The sequence below is a fragment of the Cervus elaphus genome, chromosome 21, assembly GCF_910594005.1.
Source record: "Cervus elaphus chromosome 21, mCerEla1.1, whole genome shotgun sequence".
Lineage (NCBI taxonomy): Eukaryota > Metazoa > Chordata > Mammalia > Artiodactyla > Cervidae > Cervus > Cervus elaphus.
This window is the reverse complement of record NC_057835.1, coordinates 33,284,848-33,289,787: the sequence shown is the minus strand read 5'-3', so window position 1 is coordinate 33,289,787 and position 4,940 is coordinate 33,284,848. Positions and strand designations below refer to the sequence as shown.

The 4,940-nt window shown below is 43.3% G+C and overlaps 1 long non-coding RNA gene across 1 annotated transcript; it reads left to right on the top strand.

Moving 5' to 3' along the window:
* Positions 1–295: 295 nt before the first annotated feature.
* Positions 296–4,116, top strand: LOC122679284. The gene is made up of 3 exons (XR_006336358.1): positions 296–348; positions 1,531–1,608; positions 4,067–4,116. It is a non-coding gene; the product is annotated as an uncharacterized LOC122679284 (long non-coding RNA).
* The last annotated feature ends 824 nt before the right edge of the window (positions 4,117–4,940 follow it).

Genomic DNA, 4,940 nt, shown 5'->3' with positions numbered 1-4,940 from the left:
AGGGAATATTTAGAGTTGACTGAAGGAGGGAATGGCAAACCACCCCATATACTTGCTATGAGAACGTCATGAACTGTATAAAAGGCTGAGTATTATTCCATTGTATATCTGTATCACACGTTCTTTATCCATTCATTTGTTGATGGATGTTTAGGTTATTTCCATGTCTTGGCTATTATAATATTGCAGTGAATGTGGGGGTGCATATAGCTCCTTGAATTAATGTTTTCATTTTCTTCAGGTAAATACCCAGAAGTGGAATTTTTAACTTTTTGAGGAAACTCCATACTGTCTTCCATAGTGGTTGTACCAATTTGGCAGGATTTTTTTAAAAAGCACTTTATTGAGGTATGTTTGACATGTAAAAAGCTGTGCATGTTAAATGTATACAACTTGATGAGTTTAGTGATAAGCTTACACCCGTGAGAGCTTCCCTTGAAGCTCAGTCGGTGAAGAATCTGCCTGCAGTGCAGGAGACCTGGGTTCGATTCTTGGGTCGGGGAGATCACCTGGAGAGGGAAATGGCAACTCATTCCAGTATTTTTGCCTGGAAAATCCCATGAACAGAGGAGCCTGACAGGCTACAGTCCATGGTGTTGCAAGAGTCGGATATGACTTAGTGACTAAACCACCACCACCATACACCTGTGAAACTATTGCCTCCATCAATGCATAGATATTGATATACCATCTCCCAAAATTTCCTCCAGCTCCCTTGATTATCATTATCATTTTTGGGGGTAGTGAGAAGGCTCGACATTCCATCTCCTCTCTTAGCAAATTTTCAGTATAAAGTAAGTATGTTAGCTGTATGCTCCATGCTGGATAGCAGATCTCTAGAACTTATTTATCTTGCATAACTGGAACATTGACCATCATTTTCCCATTTTTCTCTCCCTCCTGTCAAGGAAGAAAGGTTTTTTTTGTTTGTTTTTGGCAATGCCTCAGGGCAAGTGGAATATTAGCTCCCCAACCAGGGATCAAACATGCGCCTGATGCAGTGAAAGTGTGGAGTTTCAGCTACTGGTCTGCCAGGGAAGTCTAAAAGAAGAGCAGGTTTTATAAGAATGGGGCTAAATGTTCTTCTATAAACTTTCTTTGCCACTTTCATCAGCCTTTAAGAGACTTCTATTTAGTACATTTTTTTCAATGAATAATGTTAGCCATGTGTCACTGCTACTCCCTTGCTGATCTTCTTGCTATTTTCTTGGAACCCAAGGACTTCTTTACTCAGGTTGGTATTTATAGACCCAGAATGGGCCATTTGTAACCATATTTGGTTGGCTTCCTAAATAAAGGGAAAGGTCAGGTCCAAAACTGACCACCTGGAAAACTCGAGTGGACCAATACCCAGTGCACATTAATGATTCCCCCTATTTATTTCACTGTCCCATGAGTGGATTAGCTTTGACTTAGTCTGTGTACGCTCCTGGATGAGGGAAGATGTGTGTTTAGTTCAGGTTGTATCTTTTGCAGTGATTCTTAAATAGTGGTGTTAACAACCCTGTTGGCTGATTGTGTGAGTTTCAGGAACCACAGTGAAACAAGTGACTGATCAAGAGATTTATGCATTTCCAAAGGATACGTGGCTGGAGGACGTTGGGCCATGTGAGTATGGGGCAGATGTGGGCATGCCGGTTCTTGTGGCTTTGCCTCTAAGACAGAACTAAGCCATCCAGTCTACATTTCCCCACCTCTCACCCAGGACTTCAGATGTTTTCTAGGTTTTACCAACACACGTTCCTTTCCAACTGCCCCTTTAATCATTTTGAGCACCTTGAGACTAAGATAGACTCTTCAGGTAGTGGTGGGTTCCCCCCACTTCTGCTTTGATACAGAGAATGTTAAATTTCTTTTTTTCCCCCAACATCCTATGAATCTGTGACGAGGGTGAATAAAAAAAGATCTCTAGAAAACTATGCCCTTTCACTGTTGTGCTAAATGTAATCCAAGTGAAAGCTGTGTGTCAGATTCAGGACAGCCCCTCACCCCCACCCCCAGATCTCCTGTGGACACACCGTCTCCCCTAAGAATTTCCTGTAGGGTATGCTTTATCCTTTATTTGTTCGGCAAATATTTGTTGAGCATCTACTCCGCCCAGTCATTCTTCGGTGCATGGGGATGTGAGTGAACAAAAGAAGACAAAATCCCTGCCGTAAGGAAAGGTGCAGGACAGGGGTGCAAGCTGTGCTGCAGTCCATGGGGTCATAAAGAGTTGGACGTGACTGAGTGACTCAACAACAGCAAAATGAGAGCTGACATTTTCGTGGGTGGAGACAGAAAATAAGGCAAATTAGTAACATACATAGTGTGTTAGGGGCTTCCCTGGTGGCTCAGACGGTTAAGAATCTGCCTGCAATGCGGGTTACCTGGGTTCGATCCCTGGGCCAGGAAGAGCCCCTGTAGAAGGGAATTGCAACCCACTCCAGTATTTTTGCCTGGGGAATCCCATGGACTGGCGAGCTACAGTCCATGGGGTTGCAAAGCGTCTGACATGACTGAGCTACTAACACACACACACACACACACACACACACAATGTGTTAGAGATAAATGCTGTGAAGAAAAATAAAACAGAGAAGTTGGGGTATGGGGTGTGGTTTAATTTCCAGTAAGACCATTAAGGAAAACTTGCTGGGAAGGCGATGTGTGAGCAGACTTGAAGGAGAGCAGGACGTGATCCATGCAGAGACTTGGGAAGGTTCTGGAAGCATCGTGACTTTTAGAAGAGCTGCTGCTTGGGAGGATCCTAGGCTGGTATTTCTGGTATTGCATCTCTGGGATCAGATCAGAGCTCAGCTGACCTCCCAAAATCAGGGCAGAATCAGTGAGATTCTCAGGAAGAAAACTGATGGAAGGAAAAACCCGTCACAGCAGATTGCTGATGGGCTTAGAAAGAAAAGTGAAAGTGTTGTTTGCACAGTCGTGTCCAGCTCTTTGTGACACCATGGACTGTAGCCCCCCAAGCCTCCTCTATCCATGGAATTCTCCGTCAAGAATACTGAAGTGAGTTGCCATGCCCTTCTCCAGGGGATCTTTCCAACCCAGGGATCAAACCCAGGTATCCAGCATTTCAGGCAGACTCTACCATCTGAGCTACCAGGGCTTAGAGACCTACCCTTTGACTCCTTTTTCCATTCTCAGGTACAGAATCCGGTTTCTCCTTGCGTTGTCTGTTATGCCAAATTTAGCCAACTGCAAGGTTAAAGGGACTTAGTTCACACAGCACTGTCCTAACTTCTGATGCCAAGTGCAGGTTTGGGAGAGGGTTCCGCAAACCACTCTCAGTTTCAGCAATTTGCTAGAAAGACTCTCAGAACCCACTGAAATCTGTTACTCACTGTTCTGGTTTATAACAGAGAAAGGGTGTAGATTAAAATCAGCCTGGGGAAGAGATGCATAGGGCAGAGTCCGTGAGGGTTCCAAATGCCCAGTATCCAGTGGTCCTTTCCCTGGGGAGATGTGGACAGCATTCATCCTGCCTACATCCATGTGTAATAACATGCACAGGGTATTTTCCGCTAGGGAGGCTCACCTGAGCCTCGGTATTCAGCGTTTTAACTGGGGCTCCATTGCGAATTGCCCATATGGCTCTTCTTCAGTCTCCAGCCCTTCCAGAGATGGTTGATACCTTTAGTTTCGAATTCCCCCAGAGAGCAGCTGATGCCGTGTAGCCTAAGATAAATCACACTGTTAGGCTGTTTGGTGGCCAAAGCCCCTGGGCAAACAAAGACCCTGCTATTAGGCATGACCTTCCAGGAGCCTGGATTCTCAGTGGCTGAGGGCAAAGGCCAGACCTCTTTGTTGGACAAGGTTAATTCCTCACTGCAGAGTTTGTAACATACAGTTATTCTTCTCCATATTTGTTCTAACATCATTCATAACTGCTCTTCACTAAAAAGAATCCACATGCTAGGTAGGAAGGCAGAGATGGAGCTGGGGGCTCTTCATCTATACACATGAGAGGACCACACATTTCATATTTGCATTTTAGGTTTCTTTACTATTGAATACCTAGTAGATAGCTTTAAACAACATTCTTCTCATTGTCTTTTGTCCCTTTCAGGGGCAAGAGGGAAAACAAGGACTCATGGAAAACAATAGGTATATATTCTGCACAAAATCATTGAAGGTAAGTAAACTAATAGCACATAGATTTAAATGTTTACTGGTTTGTGTCAGTGTCTGGTTATACAATGAATAATTCATATCAAACTAGTAGAATGTAACATTTACATAAAATAATACTTTGCAAATTTATGGTAAGTACTAATTACTTGCCTTATTTGCCATGACTATGATATTAAATATTCATAAAAATGTGATTATTTCTTTGATTTGGCAGGCATTTAGATTTCTCTACAGCTTTTCACACTGCTAATTTTAATCCAGTAAATTATCTGGAAGAAAACAGTATGCAGCCTAAAAACTGTTCAAAATTCACTCCAACATTGAGCACATTATGGACGTAATGATCCGTTACCACCAAACTTCAAGAAGGTCTTAGAAGGAAACTGAGAATTAAACAAAGAAATATGGAGGCCATCATCATGATTTATCAGATATGTTTATTAGGAGATTTTTAAAAAAATACATGCTAAGGACAGTCTTTAGAAATACCACCTTGATATACAACAAATGCATTTGGGGATGTTTTGCTCCCGCCAGGGGCCAGTTTAAGGGAATTTAGCAGGACTCTGCCAGCGTTCATTTCCCAGCTTGATGTGCAGCGAGGTTATTATTTGTGAGGCACATTCATGCAGGAGCCCGAATTGTGGGCCAGTGCACTGGAAATGGGCTTCTTGTGGGATCCGGGTTGGGGCGTACCGCCTCCCTTTCTTACCACGGTGGTTTAAGTTGGGTGATCTCATATTCTTTAAAACAAACTCAGAGTTCCATAGCACAAGACTCAGGTCAGAGGAGACCATAGTGAAGGACCT